Source organism: Schistocerca cancellata, chromosome 2 (genome assembly GCF_023864275.1).
Source record: "Schistocerca cancellata isolate TAMUIC-IGC-003103 chromosome 2, iqSchCanc2.1, whole genome shotgun sequence".
Taxonomy (NCBI): domain Eukaryota; kingdom Metazoa; phylum Arthropoda; class Insecta; order Orthoptera; family Acrididae; genus Schistocerca; species Schistocerca cancellata.
In genome coordinates, this window is record NC_064627.1 from 338,826,212 (window position 1) to 338,850,424 (window position 24,213).

The window sequence follows — 24,213 nt, forward strand, 5'->3', positions numbered from 1 at the left end:
CCCGGAGTCGTGGTAGACATTGAAAGCCCCCTGTCACAGTAGCGGAGCCCGCTGCAACAAAATAAGGGGGGGAGAGGGGGGGGGCTAGCTTATCCCCGCTTTATCAACGGAGTACATATGCCCCACTAGGCACCTACTACCCTCCCCAATCATGTGCAATGTGTTACATTTGAGCCTAGTTGGAAAAGGACGTGACCGAAACGCTTGCATTACAAATAAATTTATAGTAACTGGTTCAGTGTTTCTTATTAAAGTCAGTGTTCAATTTTTCTTGACCAGTACAAATAATCTTTTGCCCATAATGAAATACTGTAGTAAGCGAGGAGCTAGCGAGCGGTAAGGCACTAGCCTACAAAACCGTAACACACAATCCAGAAAAGACTTTATTAAATAAAAAAATTTATTTCCTTTTCTGCCTTTAAACACACGAACCTTAAAAATTGCAATTAAATGTAAGAAAAACAGCAAAATAATTTAGCAATTGAAAATTGAGAAAATTTCAGATCATATTTAAAAAAACTTTACCAATTCTTACTAAATATAAGAAAACAAGTGATTATACAATAACTGAAAAATTGAGAAAGTTTCAGTTGACGTTTGGATGCACTAGATAGCGTGAATCTCCCGTCAAATCGGTTTCAAATGGCACAGTATGAAATCAATACTTTACTAGAGCACACCGTGAAGGGCTCAGTTAATACATGTTCCAAGAAAAAGTATACACTAGTAGCCAGTGCATCAATTGAGACCTATAAATCCAGCAAATGAGAAGATGGAGTGAGCAATCGTTAAACATAAGCTTGCTAAATCAAGAAAATCGAACTCAAAGACTGAGTGAGCAATCGTTAAACATAAGCTTGCTAAATCAAGAAAATGGAACTGAAACTCTTTAGGTAAAATGGAAATGGGTCAGGCTGGTTGCATGAAAGAATATATGAATGAAATTTGAACTACAATGCCGACAAAGCATCCACAAAAACAACAAGCTGTTAAATTAATCCTGAGTACAAAAGATAAGCACACATAAGCAGCAAGAATACTGACAAATTATAAAACCGAACACAAATCCTCCATACAAGAGCAAACAGACAGAAACCTTTAGTAACATATGTATGTTACCCACCGGTAAAGCTTTAAAATGAAAAGAAATTACCTCAAGCCTAATATGCATTATATGATGATACCTGCAACCCAGGGAATACTTCGAAATGTTCGTATAGTCTACTTGCTACTGTGCTCACCAAGCGAGTCCAACGGGCACCAGTGCCTGCAATTCTGTAATTCCACTTTGCGTGTGAATTCTGTTGTCATAAATAGCAGATTAAGTTCAAGGACTTTCATCGACCAAATCCGACGGACGCTCTGCTGGGGCGTATAAGGTGACTGTATAGCAATGCCCACTCGTTCGAAATAACATTTCTGCTCGTGGCATCCATGTCCCACATGACTGCCAGGACTTGCCATTGGATGGCGACCCTCCTTCTATCGGTGGTAAACGACTGATAAGGAAACAGCACCAAGCACCAACTTGAGCTCGTATTTTAAGGAGAAAAAACGCACTGACATGATATCAGCACCAGAAAACGATTCGGCGCCAGAAGTTGGATCATAATTCTCATACTACGCAGTTGTGATCGTCAGAAGGCATAGCTTTAAACTTCGCGCGTACCAGGTGTTTGCCACTGGCTCCGCTCACTGCAGCTGCCTAATTCACCAGCTCGAAATTTCTCATTTTGTTTTCATTTTCATTTATTGCATATTTAAATATCTGTTACATAGTATTTTAAAACAGATCGTGCATATTTCATCATGTTATAATATGATATTTCCCATTATACTGGCACATATTATTTACAGCGAAGAGAAAGTATAACAATATAGAAACTGCAAATTGGTTAGAAAAAGGTGGTCGCTAAGAAAAAAGTTAGAAACAAAAGGAAACAATGGCCGCCCATGACAGTCAGTAATCCGAAGGAAAAATCTCGGAACTGCATAGAGCCTTCTTCTTTCTGTTTCACATTACAAGTTTTATATATAATATCATTATATATTAAGAGTTAGTGTCCTACATTAATTACTTTTTGAAAAGATAACCTTAGGTAACAATAGTTGATCATTGTTCACAGACATTGTTTCTGTGATTTCCTTATAAGACGTGTCAGGAAGGCAGAGCTTGGAATGAGGTCACTGAATGTGCATTTGTCCTTCGTTTATAAGTTTCTACGTAGCTGTGTTTGTAAGTCTTTCTATCTCTAATATTATCCTATATATCTGTGAAGTTTTGAAACTACATTGTTTTATGTGTTACCTTGGATTAGGATGTATCTGCTTCATCTTCTGATTCACTGTATGATCTTTTCAAATGTTCAAATGTGTGTGACTTTTTATGGGACCAAACTGCTTAGATCATCCGCCCCTAGACTTACACACTACTTAAAGTAACTTAAACTGACTTATGCTAAGAACAACACACACACCCATGCCCGAGGGAGGACTCGAACCTCCGGCGGGAAGGGGCCGCGCAGTCAGTGACACGGCGCCTATAACAGCGCGGCCACTCCGCGCGGCTATGATTCTCTGTTATCACAGCTGTAATTTAGTGTTATTATTATGTCTGGAATGAGTGCGGCGACTCTCCTGCGTATTCTTCTTGTAATAGTCTTGAAATAGTGTTCGCTGTTCTGTCTAGGTATGACCATTTGTGTTATTGAAGGAGTTGTCTATGTTGTCGCGTGTTATATTTTTTCGTCTGGCCTGTGTATGCACAACGCAGTGTACTATTACATGTTCGGGGGAGCCAATTTCCCCAGAAGCGCATTCTGGACTTGGACGGATGTTCATCCGATGTAAGTGTGTAGGATATGGACAACGTCCTGTTAGGAAATGTATCATTCTGCGGTCTGGGCGAGCTTGTATTTTTCCTAATCTTTCCCTTATGTTTGTGTAGAAATCATAGACTCTCCGGCCCAATGCCATTGTCAGGTATTCACTGGTTGTCTTCTAAGATCGTCTTTATCGGTGATATCTTCTTCAATGATTGATCGTTATTTTGTCCCTGAAGCCATCTTCATACAGTACTTTGCAACACGGTGCTGCGGGGCGGGGTCGGTCGGTCGTTCTTTCGTCTTCTTACTCTCTCTCCCAGTCACTTTCATCGAACAGTTCACCTTCCTCTATAATTCTTCCTTCCGACGTCCCTTCACTCTGCATTAGTAGATACACGCTAGGCAGTGTAAAGCATCTACATCTACATCTACATTTATACTCCGCAAGCCACCCAACGGTGTGTGGCGGAGGGCACTTTACGTGCCACTGTCATTATCTCCCTTTCCTGTTCCAGTCGCGTATGGTTCGCGGGAAGAACGACTGTCTGAAAGCCTCTGTGCGCGCTCTAATCTCTCTAATTTTACATTCGTGATCTCCTCGGGAGGTATAAGTAGGGGGAAGCAATATATTCGATACCTCATCCAGAAACGCACCCTCTCGAAACCTGGCGAGCAAGCTGCACCGCGATGCAGAGCGCCTCTCTTGCAGAGTCTGCCACTTGAGTTTGTTAAACATCTCCGTAACGCTATCACGGTTACCAAATAACCCTGTGACGAAACGCGCCGCTCTTCTTTGGATCTTCTCTATCTCCTCCGTCAACCCGATCTGGTACGGATCCCACACTGATGAGCAATACTCAAGTATAGGTCGAACGAGTGTTTTGTAAGCCACCTCCTTTGTTGATGGACTACATTTTCTAAGGACTCTCCCAATGAATCTCAACCTGGTACCCGCCTTACCAACAATTAATTTTATATGATCATTCCACTTCAAATCGTTCCGCACGCATACTCCCAGATATTTTACAGAAGTAACTGCTACCAGTGTTTGTTCCGCTATCATATAATCATACAATAAAGGATCCTTCTTTCTATGTATTCGCAATACATTACATTTGTCTATGTTAAGGGTCAGTTGCCACTCCCTGCACCAAGTGCCTATCCGCTGCAGATCTTCCTGCATTTCGCTACAATTTTCTAATGCTGCAACTTCTCTGTATACTACAGCATCATCCGCGAAAAGCCGCATGGAACTTCCGACACTATCTACTAGGTCATTTATATATATTGTGAAAAGCAATGGTCCCATAACACTCCCCTGTGGCACGCCAGAGGTTACTTTAACGTCTGCAGATGTCTCTCCATTGAGAACAACATGCTGTGTTCTGTTTGCTAAAAACTCTTCAATCCAGCCACACAGCTGGTCTGATATTCCGTAGGCTCTTACTTTGTTTATCAGGCGACAGTGCGGAACTGTATCGAACGCCTTCCGGAAGTCAAGGAAAATGGCATCTACCTGTGAGCCTGTATCTAATATTTTCTGGGTCTCATGAACAAATAAAGCGAGTTGGGTTTCACACGATCGCTGTTTCCGGAATCCATGTTGATTCCTACATAGTAGATTCTGAGTTTCCAAAAACGACATGATACTCGAGCAAAAGACATGTTCTAAAATTCTACAACAGATCGACGTCAGAGAGATAGGTCTATAGTTTTGCGCATCTGCTCGACGACCCTTCTTGAAGACTGGGACTACCTGTGCTCTTTTCCAATCATTTGGAACCTTCTGTTCCTCTAGAGACTTGCGGTACACGGCTGTTAGAAGGGGGGAAAGTTCTTTCGCGTACTCTGTGTAGAATCGAATTGGTATCCCGTCAGGTCCAGTGGACTTTCCTCTGTTGAGTGATTCCAGTTGCTTTTCTATTCCTTGGACACTTATTTCAATGTCAGACATTTTTTCGTTGGTGCGAGGATTTAGAGAAGGAACTGCAGTGCGGTCTTCCTCTGTGAAACAGCTTTGGAAAAAGGTGTTTAGTATTTCAGCTTTACGCTTGTCATCCTCTGTTTCAATGCCATCATCATCCCGGAGTGTCTGGACATGATGTTTCGAGCCACTTACTGATTTAACGTAAGACCAGAACTTCCTAGGATTTTCTGTCAAGTCGGTACCTAGTATTTTACTTTCGAATTCACTGAACGCTTCACGCATAGCCCTCCTTACGCTAACTTTGACATCGTTTAGCTTCTGTTTGTCTGAGAGGTTTTGGCTGCGTTTAAACTTGGAGTGAAGCTCTCTTTGCTTTCGCAGTAGTTTCCTAACTTTGTTGTTGTACCACGGTGGGTTTTTCCCGTCCCTCACAGTTTTGCTCGGCACGTACCTGTCTAAAACGCATTTTACGATTGCCTTGAACTTTTTCCATAAACACTCAACATTGTCAGTGTCTGAACAGAAATTTTCGTTTTGATCTGTTAGGTAGTCTGAAATCTGCCTTCTATTACTCTTGCTAAACAGATAAACCTTCCTCCCTTTTTTATATTCCTATTAACTTCCATATTCAGGGATGCTGCAACGGCCTTATGATCACTGATTCCCTGTTCTGCACTTACAGAGTCGAAAAGTTCGGGTCTGTTTGTTATCAGTAGGTCCAAGATGTTATCTCCACGAGTCGGTTCTCTGTTTAATTGCTCGAGGTAATTTTCGGATAGTGCACTCAGTATAATGTCACTCGATGCTCTGTCCCTACCACCCGTCCTAAACATCTGAGTGTCCCAGTCTATATCTGGTAAATTGAAATCTCCACCTAAGACCATAACATGCTGAGAAAATTTATGTGAAATGTATTCCAAATTTTCTCTCAGTTGTTCTGCCACTAATGCTGCTGAGTCGGGGGGTCGGTAAAAGGAGCCAATTATTAACCTAGCTCGGTTGTTGAGTGTAACCTCCACCCATAATAATTCACAGGAACTATCCACTTCTACTTCACTACAGGATAAATTACTACTAACAGCGACGAACACTCCACCACCGGTTGCATGCAATCTATCCTTTCTAAACACCGTCTGTGCCTTTGTAAAAATTTCGGCAGAATTTATCTCTGGCTTCAGCCAGCTTTCTGTACCTATAACGATTTCAGCTTCAGTGCTTTCTATCAGCGCTTGAAGTTCCGGTACTTTACCAACGCAGCTTCGACAGTTTACAATTACAATACCGATTGCTGCTTGGTCCCCGCATGTCCTGACTTTGCCCCGCACCCGTTGAGGCTGTTGCCCTTTCTGCACTTGCCCGAGGCCATCTAACCTAAAAAACCGCCCAGCCCACGCCACACAACCCCTGCTACCCGTGTAGCCGCTTGTTGCGTGTAGTGGACTCCTGACCTATCCAGCGGAACCCGAAACCCCACCACCCTATGGCGCAAGTCGAGGAATCTGCAGCCCACATGGTCGCAGAACCGTCTCAGCCTCTGATTCAGACCCTCCACTCGGCTCTGTACCAAAGGTCCGCAGTCAGTCCTGTCGACGATGCTGCAGATGGTGAGCTCTGCTTTCATCCCGCTAGCGAGACTGGCAGTCTTCACCAAATCAGATAGCCGCCGGAAGCCAGAGAGGATTTCCTGCGATCCATAGCGACACACATCATTGGTGCCGACATGAGCGACCACCTGCAGATGGGTGCACCCTGTACCCTTCATGGCATCCGGAAGGACCCTTTCCACATCTGGAATGACTCCCCCCGGTATGCACACGGAGTGCACTTTGGTTTTCTTCCCCTCCCTTGCTGCCATATCCCTAAGGGGCCCCATTACGCGCCTGACGTTGGAGCTCCCAACTACCAGTAAGCCCACCCTCTGCGACTGCCCGGATCTTGCAGACTGAGGGGCAACCTCTGGAACAGGACAAGCAGCCATGTCAGGCTGAAGATCAGTATCAGCCTGAGACAGAGCCTGAAACCGGTTCGTCAGACAAACTGGAGAGGCCTTCCGTTCAGCCCTCCGGAATGTCTTTCGCCCACTGCCACACCTTGATACGACCTCCCACTCTACCACAGGTGAGGGATCAGCCTCAATGCGGGCAGTATCCCGGGCAACCACAGTCGTAGTCCGATCGGGGGATGCGTGGGACGAGCTGGCCGTCCCCGACAAACCCCCATCCGGACCCCCACAGTGATGCCCATTGGCAACAGCCTCAAGCTGTGTGACCGAAGCCAACACTGCCTGAAGCTGGGAGCGAAGGGATGCCAACTCAGCCTGCATCCGAACACAGCAGTTGCAGTCCCTATCCATGCTAAAAACTTGTGCAAAGAACGTCTGAACTAATCTACAGAGAGCGCAAACAAAACGACACAAAATTGAAGCGGTTATTAAAATACAAGATTGCCTAGTAAATGCAGTAATGCTGCCACTTGTGCACTGCTGACACACTGCTCGGCGGCGGAAGGAGACTACGCGATTTAACACTATTCGAGTACTAAAACGTGATGCTACAACTCTCAAATACTATAATACGCCCGAAATTTATGAATTAAACAATGCAAGTACCAAAAACACGCAAAGAAATTAAGAATTAAACTATGTAACAAATGAGTGAGCTAGGAGTATACGACTTGCTGCTGCAGCTGCTTATCCAACGGCGGCAGGGAGCACACTGACTGTGACCAACCGACACTGGCCGTTCAAAACAAAAACAGATGACAGACGACTACGCGAATTTACACTATTCAGGTACTAAAACGCGATGCTACAACTCTCAAATACTATAATACGCCCGAAATTTATGAATTAAACAATGCAAGTACCAAAAACACGCAAAGAAATTAAGAATTAAACTATGTAACAAATGAGTGAGCTAGGAGTATACGACTTGCTGCTGCAGCTGCTTATCCAACGGCGGCAGGGAGCACACTGACTGTGACCAACCGACACTGGCCGTTCAAAACAAAAACAGATGACAGACGACTACGCGAATTTACACTATTCAGGTACTAAAACGCGATGCTACAACTCTCAAATACTATAATACGCCCGAAATTTATGAATTAAACAATGCAAGTACCAAAAACGCGCAAAGAAATTAAGAATTAAACTATGTAACAAATGAGTGAGCTAGGAGTATACGACTTGCTGCTGCAGCTGCTTATCCAACGGCGGCAGCGTTGATGAAACCACTCTCTAATACACTACTGGCCATTAAAATTGCTACACCACGAAGATGACTTGCTACAGACGCGAAATTTAATGGACAGGAAGAAGATGCTGTGATATGCAAATGATTAACTTTTCAGAGCCTTCACACAAGGTTGCTGCCGGTGGCGACAACTATAACGTGCTGACATGAGGAAAGTTTCCAACCGATTTCTGATACACAAACAGCAGTTGACCGGCGTTGCCTGGTGAAACGTTGTTGTGATGCCTCGTGTAAGGAGGAGAAATGCGTACCATCACGTTTCCGACTTTGATAAGGGTCGGATTGTAGCCTATCGAGATTGCGTTTAATCGTATCGCAACATTCCTGCTCGCGTTGGTCGAGATCCAATGACTGTTAGCAGAATATGGAATCGGTGGGTTCAGGAGGGTAATACGGAACACCGAGCTGGATCACAACGCCCTCGTATCACTAGCAGTCGAAATGACAGGCATCTTATCCGCATGGCTGTAACGGATCGTGCAGCCACGTCTCGATCCCTGAGTCAACATATGGGGATGTTTGCAAGACAACAACCACCTGCACGAACAGTTCGACGACGTTTGCAGTAGCATGGACTATCAGCTCGTAGACCGCGGCTGCGGCTACCCTTGACGCTGCATCACAGACAGGAGTGCCTGCGATGGTGTACTCAACGAACCTGGGTGAACGAATGGCAAAACGTCATTTTTTCGGATGTTTGCAGCATCATCATGGCCGCATCTGTGTTTGGCGACATCGCGGTGAACGCACTTTGGACGTGTGTATTCGTCATCGCCATACTGGCGTATCACCCGGCGTGATGGTATGGGGTGCCATTTGTTACACGTCTCGGTCACCTCTTGTTCGCATTGACGGCACTTTGAACAGTAGACGTTACATTTCAGATGTGTTACGACCCGTGGATCTACCCTTCATTCGATCCCTGCGAAACCCTACATTTCAGCAGGATAATGTACGACCGCATCTTACAGGTCCTGTAAGGGCCTTTCTGGATACAGAAAATGTTCGAGTGCTGCCCTGGCCAGCACATTCTCCGATCTCTCACCAATTGAAAACGTCTGGTTAATGGTGGCCGAGCAACTGGTTCGCCACAATACGGCAGTCACTACTCTTGATGAACTGTGGTATTGTGTTGAAGCTGCATGGGCAGCTGCACCTGTACACGCCATCCAAGCTCTGTTTAACTCAATGCCCAGGCGTATCAAGGCCGTTATTACGGCCAGAGGTGGTTGTTCTGGGTACTGATTTCTCAAAATCTATGCACCCAAACTGCATGAAAATGTAATCACATGTCAGTTCTAGCATAATATATTTGTCCAATGAATAACCGTTTATTTCTTCCTTCTGACGTCCATTCAAAATGGTTCAAATGGCCCCAAGTACTATGGGACTTAACATCTGAGGTCATCAGTCCCCTAGCCTTAGAACTACTTAAACCTAACTAACCTAAGAACATCACACACATCCATGCCCGAGGCAGGTTTCGAACCTGCGACCGTAGCAGCAGTTCGGTTTAGGGCTGAAGCGCCTAGAACCGCTCGGCCTCAGCGGCCGACGACGTCCCTACAGTCTGCAGTACTAGATACACGCTAGGCAGTGTAAAGCAGCGTTAATGAAACCACTAGCTAATACCTACCACACAGTGGTCGTGTAACTCAGCTTGCAAATCAGTTCCTGTAGTTTTATTTTCACAAATTTCAGGCGGTAGGAGAATGCAGTTTAATTGCAGTAAGCATTTGAAAATTCTATTAACGCCCTTTTTATTCATAAAGAAGCACATGAAATAGCTATCAAATCCGAATTTAATAATGCAAATGCTCTATCATTCGAAGTTCACTGTTTGTAACAACATATTTCATGCGTAAAAGCAGCCAGAATTCCTGCAAGTCCGACCCGATTAAAGTTTGCGATCTAACAGTCACTGACCGAGCACTATTAGCAAGTTGAACACTCGGTCGTTTCAGTAGTCTTCTATGTTAGAAGTACTTGCCAAAGAACACGGAATATGCCACGTGGAATTGTCACTGTGACCGAAAATTTCGCACGCTCATAAAACTTCAACTAATTAATTCCGAAATATAACACTTTCATCAAAATGTTCGTAACTTAAGCTGTTTTAGTCACGACGCGTTCTAAACACAATGAACTCCCGAGTTCCTTACTTTATATACTATTTTCACGGAGACATCTGGGTTAGCAGGCGACCACTCTATGCTCCTCTCCTCTCTGCCTATCTAATTATCTGCGCGCGGGAACCGCTTAACGCTGATTGGCTATTGATTTGAATGACCTATCAGAATGATCCCTCCAGATCATTCTCGCGGCAAAACTTGCCTTATCCAACCACTAATCAGATAGTCATTTACGTCATTACAATTTCAATTTCTAATATATTGTTTAATAAAATAGAACAAAATGCAAAATGTTCTTTAAATTAATACAGAAACTTATTCCGCTCCACACTCTTATTCTGGCTGCTCTCTTACAAAAGCAAGCACACATCGACGTATGTCATCAGCATCGTGGTTGCAACACAATTTTCCTACGGTTCAATTTTATAATGTTTTACATAAAAATGAGAGTAATATTCGTATGTCCCGCATACACTTTCTCATTCATTCCCAGTTATTCACACAAAAAAACAATAAGTAAACAATAATTTTGAATCATTTTTATACTACATAACGTAGAGTAATTAAAGTGCAAGGCACCATGATGACCAAGGAATGTCGTACACTTGTTGCATACAACGTACACCCCTTCATGAAGATCACGTTTCCTGACAGCAGTGACGTTTTTCAACAAGAGTGATAGAGTGGTTCGAGGAACATAATGAAGAGATCAAATTGGTGTGCCCCCCCCCCCCCCCCTTCCGCCAACTCTCCAGATCTGCACCCAATGGAACACAATGGGATGTGACTGAACGAGAGCTCATCGCTCCCCTCCTCGGAATGTATCGGAATTAGGTGACTTGTGTGTGTAGATGTGGTGCCAACTCCCCCCAGTGACGTACCAAGCCGGCCGATGTGGCCGAGCGATTCTAGGCGCTTCAGTCTGGAATCGCGCAACCTCTAAGGTCGAAAGTTCGAATCCTGCCTCGGGCATGGATGTGTGTGATGTCCTTAGGTTAGTTATGTTGTGTCTAGACAAGACAGTCTAGACACAAGGCGGAGATACCGAAAGGGCACGCGTCAACTCACGCCGACTGGCGTGAATTCTGGAACAGGATACGTAATTAATGCTATAAAGAAAAGTACGTAGCTTGTATAATACTTATCTTTAATCCATCATTGTGGTACATCGCTCTTGACGATACAAAAGAGACTTTAATTACAAGCACTGTAAGGCTAATGGCGCCTTGCTAGGTCGTAGCCATGGACTTAGCTGAAGGCTATTCTAACTGTCTCTCGGCAAATGAGAGAAAGGCTTCGTCAGTGTAGTCGCTAGCAAAGTCGTCGTACAACTGGGGCGAGTGCTAGTACGTCTTTCTAGACCTGCCGTGTGGTGGCGCTAGGTCTGCAATTACTGACAGTGGCGACACGCGGGTCCGACATGTACTAATGGACCGCGGCCGATTTAAAGCTACCACCTAGCAAGTGTGGTGTCTGGCAGTGACACCACAAGTTAGGTTTAAGTAGTTGTAAGTTCTAAGGGACTGATGACTCCAGATGTTAAGTCCCATAGTGCTCAGAGCCATTTGAACCAAGGCCTCATTACTTCCATGCCACGAGGAGCCGTCTTTGTTATTCGTGACAAAAGTGAACATACCGGCTATCAGTTACATAGTCATAATGCTCTGTTTGATCAGTGTCTGCCTCGAAATCAGAACAAATAACCTTAAGGAAATGAAGAATTATTATGAACTAGAGTCACCAAGTTACGATTTACATTTTGATAATGCCAATCACGCTTAAGAATAGCGCAACTCTTGTAAATGTACCTCAGTTTAAGATTTTCATCTTTCCAGTCTAAATAAAATTACGCACAATAGCGATGTTAATAATTAGACAGAGTTACTTTACTTCTTTGACGATACGTTCAACCTGTTTGCATTTTTGAATCGAAGCATACCAGGGGCTACAGGTTAGAAAATGCGAAGTTTGAAAAAGAAAAAGCGCTATCTCTTTCAGTTCACTGACACTATGAATGCAAACCTCAAGTATTGTATCTGGGGACCTACAAACGACGGAGAGGCTTCGTCCCCGCCGTAGCCCGCAGTGATCCACAGCCCCACAGCAGGCTACAGCAGTCCACTCACCCACTGCCGCCCCACAACGAACCCAGGTTTATTGGGCCGGTCAACGGATGTTTAGAACCAAGTACAGTAAGAAGCCACCAACAAGGAAGGCCATTTACCACTGGCACAACGAATCAGTTACGACGGGTTTTTTGTGTCCGACAAAGAGAAGCGGACGTCCCAGTGTGAGTGAAGTGAATGTGGAGCGCGGACGAGAGACATTCATAAGGAGCCCAAAGAAACCGTTGCGTCGTTTATCCCGTGAACTCGAAATGACTCCAATGACAGTGTTTAAAGCCCTGCGACAGAAGCTGTCTATGAAACCATCCAAATTGGTGCTAGTGCAGAATCTCAATGACGATGACAAAGACAAGCGTTTTGAGTTTTGTTCGCACTTGCAACAATTGAATGAGGATGGGGATGGCATTGTTGATCGCTAAATGTTTGGCGACGGAGCCACTTTTCACATTATTGGGAAGTGAACAGTCATAATTGTCGAAACTGGGGTACAAAGCGCCCACACGAATGCAATGAATTTGAGCGTGATTCCCCAAAAGTAAATGTTTTCCGTGCCTTGTCACGTCGACAACTGTAGGGGCCGTTCTTCGCAGAGAGCACTGTCACTGGATGTTCCTACTTGGACATGTTGCAGCAATGGCTGATTGCCTCAAATGCAATCGGACTCTCCATTCATCTTTCAGCAGGATGGGGCTCCATTCCATATTCGTCGTGAAGTGCGTGGGTACCTGAACAAGGAGCTGCCGCATCGATGAATGGGCTGTGCTACAGAACGGGACAGCTGTTTCATTAAATGGCCTCCCCCAACACAAGATCTCACTTCATGTGACTTTTTTCTGTGGGGACACAGTAAAGATCCGGTGTACATACCGCCTCTAGCACGTGATGTAGTAGAGCTCCGGAAGAGAACATGGGAAGCGACTGCCACAGACGACGATGCCATGCTGGAACGGGTATGCCAAGAATTCGATTACCGTATTGACGTCTGCCGGCTCACTCATGGTTCGCATATAGAATGTTTGTATGAGGGCGCACACAACCCATAACGCAGAAGCGGTATGAATCATATATTTGATTGGTAAACTGTTTAGACCGGAACAGCGGGAAGCAATAGAAGAACGGAGATGGAACCATGACAACACTAAAGTCTATTCACCGAGAGCTGGGACGAAACATAAACAGTGTCACGTGAGCGACTACGCTCGTTTCCAGAGAAAGCATTCGGTGTTCACGTGATACGTAGGGGTGTGGAAAACCCTTGGCGCACGCTTTGCAGCTGGCGGCGTTCGGCTGGCTGCCGAGCTGTCACAGCGGACTGTGAGAAACCTGGGCAACAATGTACGAAATAAATTTAACAACAATGTTAAAATAATGTTAAACTGAGTTCATTCTGTCGAAGCAGATTTATTTTCATTCAGGTTTCTAACAAAACGCTCCATTAAAACACAATTAATAGTTAATTTTAATAACAATACCAGTAATAGTAATGAGAAATGACGAAACAAGGTTCACTCTGTCGAACTTGAACTGTTCTCATTGAAGTTTATAATAAACCGCTCCTCTCTCTCCTCTATAATGCAATCTAATTTCCACATTTGAGTTTCCACTTTTTCTACGACATGGAGGACGCACTTGTTCCAATCCTCTGCAGTCACTGTTCTTACTGCTTCTTCTAGCAGTACTTTAACTTCCGGCATTTTGTATGTTTTGTTTTTCGCTGCAACATAGCCTTTGATTCTGGCCCACACTAACTCGATGGCGTTTAATTCACAGTGGTACGGAGCAATTCTGAGAACAGTTTTCCCTGCATTCTTCGCCATTTCATCTATTGCGTATTCGTTGTGCGCTGTTCTGCGATTTTTAACTATATCTAAAAGTTCTTTCTTCAACATACCGTCTTCGAAATCGATGTTTTTAGATTTTAGCCACTCTGATATTTCGTGCTTATTGGAATTCGCATTGGGAACTTTTTCTTTTCTCCGAGAATGGTACGGCGCGTTATCAAGAACAATAACTGCATTTTCCTGAAGCCGAGGAAGAACATCTTGAAACCACTTGTCGAAGGTTTCGGCGCACGTCTCCTCATGATAATCTCCACTTTTCTTGGATTCAAAAGTCCACAAACATCCTTCAACGATCCCTGCTTTGCTGCCAATGTGTGCGATAATCAGACGTTTCCCTTTACCTGATGGGCCCTTGCTTCCGGTGGATAACCCGGACAGAAACGCTTGTTTTGAGGAATTTATAGTGTCATCTACTCAGACGTAACTTCGGGTATGTCCTACGTTCATCCACGTCTCGTCCAAATAGTAAATGGGTCGCCTTCATCTCTCAACCGTTTAATGGTTCGAAGATAACGCCGCCTCCATAAAAAGATGTCATCCCTGTCTATTAGCATGCTATCGCGCCCACGCCGGACATATTTGAAATTCATTTCTCTCAATAACTTATAAAATGTAGTTCTCCAAAAATTGCCCAGAGCTGCATCTTCGTTCACGACTCTAAGCACTTTGTCAATTGATGGCAATTCGTTACGAAAAAAGAAATTTGTGTACTTTCCTTCGTATCGCATTTCTATCGAAGTCATCAACATTTTCAGAAAGTTTGTCGTAATTTTCCTTTCTTGGGAGACTTCAAAGAGTGTGTGGCCTTGTACTCACTTATCACACGATGCACTGAAGAACGTCCAACACGTGTAGCTGCAGCTGTTTTCGAAACAATGTCACTCATCGACTGCTCTGGATGTAAAAGTTCCGTTTTACACACATTAAGCACCATGTGCTTCTCAGAAGAGCTTAATGATTTCTTCTTTGCTCGTTTCTTTGGTAGACTTAGAACTGACACGTCGACCTCGCTCGCTGAATCCGTGGATGAGATAATGAGGACAGCCGTATGAACTTAAGATATCCTGAAATCACCGCTGTACAACACCCACTAAGGAGCTCACACCTGCAACTGAGACGGCCACACTTACTGAGCGCCGCGCCTGCGAACCGCACAATGCATCGCTCATAAGGACAAACGGTTGCACCCATCGCATTCGAACAAACTACAAAATTAAATTCAAACCTTTCTGAAACTTTTCTCGCTTACACCCCCACAAAAGAATGTAAAGGGAAAAAGTTTGTCGCTTACTATATCTCGGACGATGATTTGGTAACAGTTCTATATCAGACGTGAGATTTTAATTCATTGATTCACTATTACTGACTCTATTGAGCAGAAAATTTGCAGACGTCATCAACATATACACTCCTGGAAATTGAAATAAGAACACCGTGAATTCATTGTCCCAGGAAGGGGAAACTTTATTGACACATTCCTGGGGTCAGATACATCACATGATCACACTGACAGAACCACAGGCACATAGACACAGGCAACAGAGCATGCACAATGTCGGCACTAGTACAGTGTATATCCACCTTTCGCAGCAATGCAGGCTGCTATTCTCCCATGGAGACGATCGTAGAGATGCTGGATGTAGTCCTGTGGAACGGCTTGCCATGCCATTTCCACCTGGCGCCTCAGGTGGACCAGCGTTCGTGCTGGACGTGCAGACCGCGTGAGACGACGCTTCATCCAGTCCCAAACATGCTCAATGGGGGACAGATCCGGAGATCTTGCTGGCCAGGGTAGTTGACTTACACCTTCTAGAGCACGTTGGGTGGCACGGGATACATGCGGACGTGCATTGTCCTGTTGGAACAGCAAGTTCCCTTGCCGGTCTAGGAATGGTAGAACGATGGGTTCGATGACGGTTTGGATGTACCGTGCACTATTCAGTGTCCCCTCGACGATCACCAGTGGTGTACGGCCAGTGTAGGAGATCGCTCCCCACACCATGATGCCGGGTGTTGGCCCTGTGTGCCTCGGTCGTATGCAGTCCTGATTGTGGCGCTCACCTGCACGGCGCCAAACAGGCATACGACCATCATTGGCACCAAGGCAGAAGCGACTGTCATCGCTGAAGACGACACGTCTCCATTCGTCCCTCCATTCACGCCTGTCGCGACACCACTGGAGGCGGGCTGCACGATGTTGGGGCGTGAGCGGAAGACGGCCTAACGGTGTGCGGGACCGTAGCCCAGCTTCATGGAGACGGTTGCGAATGGTCCTCGCCGATACCCCAGGAGCAACAGTGTCCCTAATTTGCTGGGAAGTGCCGGTGCGGTCCCCTACGGCACTGCGTAGGATCCTACGGTCTTGGCGTGCATCCGTGCGTCGCTGCGGTCCGGTCCCAGGTCGACGGGCACGTGCACCTTCCGCCGACCACTGGCGACAACATCGATGTACTGTGGAGACCTCACGCCCCACGTGTTGAGCAATTCGGCGGTACGTCCACCCGGCCTCCCGCATGCCCACTATACGCCCTCGCTCAAAGTCCGTCAACTGCACATACGGTTCACGTCCACGCTGTCGCGGCATGCTACCAGTGTTAAAGACTGCGATGGAGCTCCGTATGCCACGGCAAACTGGCTGACACTGACGGCGGCGGTGCACAAATGCTGCGCAGCTAGCGCCATTCGACGGCCAACACCGCGGTTCCTGGTGTGTCCGCTGTGCCGTGCGTGTGATCATTGCTTGTACAGCCCTCTCGCAGTGTCCGGAGCAAGTATGGTGGGTCTGACACACCGGTGTCAATGTGTTCTTTTTTCCATTTCCAGGAGTGTAGTACTGAAGGCAATTATAAAATTATTTTGCTGTGTGACACACAGTTTAGGAGATATGGCGTGATAAATATAGAGTAACGCGAAAAAACAACTTTTCCTGAAAGCTTAAATATTTCTCTTTTTGAGTGACAATAAATTTTAATGTAATGTAAATGTGTCGGAAGGTAGTTCTCGGATCTCTTTATCATGTTCAGGTGCCATATTATAAAAAACACGACTTTCATTTTTTTAATTTCTGACGCCCCTGCCTTGTACACCCCTCGACGGCAGCGCTGTGGTCATGCGCCTTGCCGTGTTTACAGTACGTCTCTTGTTTCAGTGAATGGAGTATAGGAGGGAAGAGAAACGAGGAAAGATATTACGTTCCACACACTCACCTTAACTTGCCTAAATAATGTCATAATGAACTAAAATATTTTCGTGATAGCGGTCAGTACATTTGTTTGGATCTCACATTTTTTATCATTCTGGTGAGTTCTGTGTCCTGTCGTGACGTCGGTTTTTTGGGATTTTTCTCACTCTTCTGACACGGAACTTTTTGCTCCGTGACAACATTGGGGAGTGGATGACCTTAGCTGCTTAAGTGATTTTATTTTTAAGCAACGTAATACACTCTTTTTTTTATTTTAAAAAATTTAACTGTATAATTCTTATCTGACATTTTTTAAAGCTCGAGTATTCGCTCCCATTTTGTTGTTGCACAATATGTTCACTATTATAGTTTACACCAGACGATGGAACTTTAGGTGTTCCGACACCGGTCGTGTATGCAATGGAAGACTGTTGATTCAGCAACTGTTGTGAGGTTTCTTCGTTTTACGGAATATACTTGTACAGCTGCGGCTGCCCCACAAGAAGAACTCTTTACAGCTCATTACGTTTTTTTATTCTATAATTCACTTCTTCTCCTCAAGACCTGTTCAGAACCGTATCACAGTGCACCAGTCGAGTAAACATGACGTTGTTAAGAGTGTAACACAAAATAGACATCGACGGTCTTATACTATCACGCAGTACAGGAATAATGGTGTAATGTAACTCGTCCGCTTGCTGGAGTTAACAGCAAATAAATAGCAACTCAAGGAAAATACATACCGGCCAGTCAATCGACTGTCTTCAGCTGAAGACTTGTATGAATACAGTGCACATAAGCGAAGAGAATGTAGAAATCTTACTCGTCTTTGGAGAATATAAGTTAGCAGAACAGTAATTGCAATAATGTTTTCCTACCTACAATATGAGTACATGTAGTACAGAAATGAAGTACATTTAAACGGTATGTTGTCTGGACTGAAGGCATTCCGTCATTAAGAACTACATTAACACTACTTTTATTTTATTGTGACTGACGGTGGGTGTAATGCTTACCTATTCAAAGGAACTGTACAGAATCATTGTCCGAGAGATGTGATTCAGCGGCCATACCAATACTACTAAAGGGTTTTCAATGACACTAGCAGCATCTGGGCATCGAAATGAATCGGTTCCATTCTTTCACTGCGGCTGCATATCAAGCCCCATCGATCTCTTGTGGGAATCTGAAATGGCGTGTGAGTGGTTCACGGTTAGGTGATAGTATGCTACCAGTGTGTAACAGGTTAGAAATATAGGTAGGATGGGAACAGTATTTGGTTGGCCGAGGGAGTTGAGGCAACTGCTCGTGGGAGATCCGGGTTCGAGTCCCGACCCGACACAAATTTTCACCTGTTACCATAGACTCATTTCGATGCCCAAATGCGGCTAATGTTACTGAGAACCTTTAAACCGTACAGAATATCTTGCCATTGGACAGTAATGATGAAAGTATGCAACGCATACCACCAATCGTGCCTGTAAGTCCACTCAGAGAAAAAGATTTCTAGCTACAAATCAGAAAGGGCCGAGCTTTTTAGTCAAACTAAGTGGTGTCACGCCAGTTTATATCTCATCTGGCTGCCCAAGAACTTGACACATGGAGACTCATATAGTATACCTCCACTCATCTCTATTTCCGGCACCCGTAAATCATTTTGACTGAAGAGGCCCGAATGCCTCAGTAACGAAACTACTACGTGTGAGCACAAAGTTCTGCAATTATCGCTGGCAGATATTCATTAGTCAGTTGACAGTTTGCCAAAAACTCGAGTAACCGCTCGCGTCGCAGCTGACCATTGCGTTTTTATACTCGCACTACTTCACACCTTAATAAATTATACTTTTATCATTCCTCTCGTAATGCAGCATTGACTACACAGCAATTACTATCATCACAAGTCGATTTAATGTTCCTCCTCAGTAAACACTACATACACTCTGTACTCGTCACCGAGTAACTCATAACTAAAACAACGCTTCACTGCTGCCTTACACGTCCACACAGGCCTCACAATCAGTGCCTCATAACTGAACATTATCTGCTCCGATGACTGACGCGGCGATACTGCGTAGTGGTTATACATAGTTTCTCTAAAACGATTAATATGATTTCCCTCCCCATAGTAGACCATATCGAGTGCTCCTCTTATGATCGAATTGTCGGCTGCACGTTAAACCATTACCATGATTTCCTAAACGTCAGTGATAATGAGATATGGTACTCCATTCGATTCTTCAAGAAGACAGCTATTACCGCCAAACCATTATAAGCACTTCTAAAAGTTCACAGTCGCTATTCTCAGTAATTATTTCAGGCACTGTATGTAACGCCGTTGTGTGGCTGTACTTACCGCTGTTGTTTCAGTCTTGACCATGTGGGGAAGCTGGGAGACTGAGATGACGTTACACACACGTAAAAAAGTGATATTCGGCGACAGTGGGAGACACACTGAAGAATTACAGTTATCGTAGATACGCTTAACAAACGAACAACGTGTAATTATCACATAAAGTAGTCGTGAAATTACATGTATCAGAGATCCGCATCGCAATATCGGAAACATTCAGTTCGATTTACAGTACTATAAAATCTAATAAAATCGACCGTCCTGTGTAAAACCCAGTGTCACGTCACGCCTTCTGTCAGCCTGGAGATATGGGTACCAACAAAAAGATAACTTACAAACGTGGCGTAAAACGCTTCCATTCCCTCAGTATGAATCACACTGTTGAATAAGAGCTACCTTAAGCCTTGGCCCGTAACGCCAACAGGCGGCATTTAATCTGCCTGTGAGAAGAGGTCCTAATTCTTTGCCGGCCGCGGTGGCCGTGCGGTTCTAGGCGCTGCAGTCAGGAACCGCGGGACTGCTACGGTCGCAGGTTCGAATCCTGCCTTGGGCATGGGTGTGTGTGATGCCCTTAGGTTAGTTAGGTTTAAGTAGTTCTAAGTTCTAGGGGACTGATGACCTCAGATGTTAAGTCCCATAGTGCTCAGAGTCATTTGAACCATTTGAATTTCAACATCTTGCACCACTTGACATTGTCGGACGCTTCTTCTAGGTCGACAAATCGTATTAGTGTGTGTGTGTTACAGACTAACACCGAAATATATCACCATCAAACTGGGTGTTGCATTTAGCGAGTTGCACCACTAAGTGTTTCTCGACTGCTGGTAGAAGGATGCCGGTAGCGGGATTTTGAATTTTTCCAGTAAATACGATCATTGGATTGTTCCGTCCAGAGTCGACGAAGTCTGCGAATTTTGCACCATTATTTCATAGGGATCTGAACACGTCCGTAGCAGCCTTTGATAGAGCAACTTCACACAAGAGTTCTGAATAGAAGGTTCGCTAATAAACTGCCCCCCAAGGGACCCTCTTACTTGAAGCGTATCCCTGGTCCAGATGCATAGGCCACCTTGAGCTTAAACTGTTGTATCTCCTACAAATGCGAATAACTACACGGCATCGAAAATTTAAATGAAATCCTGTGGGTGTTACACCACATCATTGTGAAACAGTACACTATAAAGCCGGCGTTTCGCCCGCTTTTGCAGCGATCCACTTCAGGGGACTTTAACCGTCCTGAAGAAGAACATTTAAAAAGACTCTCGAAACGTCGGCTTTCACAGTTTGTAGTTTCACAATGAAGCAGCCTGACACTCAAAAGATGTTATTAAAACTGCGGCTGCCAATATGAAACAATTTCAGTTATTAGCAAGCTGCACCTTAGCTTTGTGGTAAAAGGCGGAAAAACGACATTCGTTATTCCTTGTCCGTTCATGAACAATGAATAAATTTTTCCAATCAGTTCCCAGGATGAAACATTAGACTAGCCATAAAAAAGCTAAGAACAAGTGCATTAGTTAGTCCAGAAATTTTATAATAGCCATTCAGGTGGAGAAAGTATGAAAGGTTACGTTCTGTACCATTTCAGCTATAGAAACGCAATTTCAGTTGCCCCTTACAGTGTTTACTTTTAATCAAAACTACTACCGTGTTTGATCCGGCCAGAGTGTCTGCAATCTAACAGGTAAAAAGACGACTGCAAAACCACACGCACGGCTGCTGGAAGGAAAGAAAGCTACAAACGTGACTAGCAAGCGTTTACTGTTCCTTCCGGTGCTGCTGCCGTCCGCAGGCCAGAATCCTGCTTCGCGGCGACGGTGGCGCCGCCCTAGACTTTAATCTCGGCGGTCCGTAAAACCCGCGGATCCCCCGCGACCGGGCCTGTGAGAAACGCTGCGCTTTAGATGAGGTCCCGGCGGCGGCGCTGAAAGGCGCCAGTGCCTGTGAAAGGGCCGCCGCCATAATTACGGCTGCCGACTCGACTGTAGCGTCCTCCGCCTCCGCCGCCGCCTCCGCCCCACTGCCGCCCCCAGCGCCCCCGGCCGCCTAGCAGGCTGGAGGCGCCACGCTGCGTAACGCGCTCGTATCGGCCCCGGCACTGCCAACACAGTACGCACTCTGTCGCCGACTAATGACGGTGGGGAAGGTCGGCGCGCTGATGGTGCCTCATCAGCACTCTGAGGCTGTTCTGGTCGCAGGGAGGCCAGTCGCTGTGGTCTCCAGATGTGCAGATACACACACCATCAAGGAGGCCGCAGATGAGAGGCTCTGCCGCTAGCGACTGTCGTTGTGTTTCGCTACAACTCTAACTGCATGTTCCTCATCTGTAGCTGCGAATCCCGGAAACGCACCCTATACTCATCTACTTTGGGTTTAATTCATGGTTCTTACACAATTTACTCAACATTCAAAGCAGATATATGTAACTTCTTTTCAGTATTCAAATATCTATCATTCTAAAGTAGACGCAGCGCTGTCTTATAATATACATAGCTTCTTTCTGTTACTCACCTTAATGCCTGACCTTATGCCATGTGTTCACACAGTTGACAGGTCGTTCTGAATTAGGCTGTTGTTTGTGGTAGAGGGTGGCTGGATGCTCCTCCTGTCGCTACACTTCCCCCCGCCCCTATCAACACTAGGGACGAATTTTGTGTACTCAGTGTGTCTGTGTCTAGTGTTATCCCATATGAAAGTGCGAGAAATGCTTGTGAATTGTGGAACTGAGACTGGATGTGGGTGCCTAGTTGGATGTAGGAAACTGCCTAAACTAAATATACTTGTCATTAAACTGCCACATAGAATCGATCCAGGGTCTCTGTACATCTCCAAATCCTGGAAGTAGCATGCTAACATGAACAGCTATCCAGCCATGTCTGTTGTATTTTTATCTATTTTATATATGTAAAGTAGAGTGTATGTGTGTATGTGCAGGATCTTCTCCCAAACTCCTGGATCGATTTCAATCAAATTTGGCACAGAAACACCTGGCCTTATGATATTCAATACTGTGAGATTTATAGCCTCTTATTTCCAATAGGAGCAGGGATGCAGACAAAACGTGTTTTGACTAACACCTGGCATACAGGCTGCCCTCTGCAACAAGCATGTTGTGTTCGAGCAGTATTGGTCTCTCAGATCAACTTGTTTTGCAGGATAGCCTGCATGTCAGGGACAAGAAATGGGTTTGCAGGCTCTGTTATGTAGCCTGCTCTGCATGTCAGCATGTTGTCTGGAGTAGCAGCAGCCTGTTCATCAGGAATAAATAAATGATTTTCAAACCTGCCTGAATGACTGGCATATTGTCAGATTAGTTTTGGTCTACTTTATTGAGGTGTGCCGATAACCACGGCTGTGGGCAGGTTGAGATGGACAGAAGAGGCGATGAACAGAGTGAGGGAAAGGAGGAAATGGACAGAGAGAGGGGAGGAGAGAGAGATGCATGAGGCAGGTTGGAGGTGTAGAAATGTGTTGGGCAGGTGGACTAAGGACAAGTTATGTCAGAACATGCTGACTAATCATCCACTCCATATTGCGACACCTGCAGACAGGCAGCCCAGTGAACAGCTTCACGAAGTGGGCTGCTGTCAATACACATTTCCAGGCGACTTCAGTGAGTTGCACATGCTCTTCCGCCAGTATTGACGTTTGCCATGTCAAAAATGGTGTTCATTTTGAGTACCTGAAGTTGGAGTTACAAACTTGGAGAGACGCTCTATCCACTGTATATACGTCTTTTTTCTGTATGTCTTGCAGCGTGTATGCAGTCATCTTCTGAAACCCTTGAGCTACTTATGAATAATTCTGTATTTACGTAAAAGACAGTTGTAACTGTTAAGATGATAAAAGATATCAATCTTCTTAGCTTAAGAGCATTTTCTATGTCACATATGATGAGTTATTTCATTGTTGCATATTGTATTAGTTATCTAACGAGCAATGAGATAGTAAATGTAACTTCATTTTCAGATAATGTTTTCTTTGATATGTATAACGGTGACCACCTTGAAAAGCAGTTAATATGAATATTTTCAGCCTATACACTTATTGCTCTATAACGTTCTTCCATTTAAAGTCAAAGGCTTTTTCTCAGTCTATGAATCCCAAATTGCTAATTGTTACGTACTCCTCCATTCAGTAATACTGCTCGTTACTAAAGGGTCAGTTGTGCTGTATCCACTTTTAGGCCATGTTGATTCCTTTATCTGACTATAATTCAAGTCTTTAGTACACGGTATTCTTACACTATTCGCCTATTTTAAATATTAGCGCCTCTTACGTCGCTTTTGGCGGTATTCCGGCGGTATTTCTAAATATTACAAGGCTTCTCTAGATTAAGACAAATATATCAAGACCGTTGGTAAAAAAAAAAACTGTGTTACAGTACACGTTTTATTAGGCTAAGTATAGTTTTCTTTGAGCTGCGTTATTTATGCCGAAGTTCAGAAGATGTCATCTTCAGGCACATTTAACGAGCCGGCCGCGTTGGTCTAGCAGTTCTAGGCGCTCAGTCCGGAACCGCGCGACTGCTACGGTCGCAGGTTCGAATCCTGCCTCGGGTATGGATGTGTGTGATG

The 24,213-nt window shown here is 44.8% G+C and overlaps 1 protein-coding gene across 1 annotated transcript in view; it reads left to right on the forward strand.

Moving 5' to 3' along the window:
- Positions 1 to 24,213, forward strand: part of LOC126153857 (uncharacterized) — a 1,728,205-nt gene that overhangs the window by 758,456 nt on the left and 945,536 nt on the right. The gene's annotated exons all lie outside the window — the stretch shown is intronic.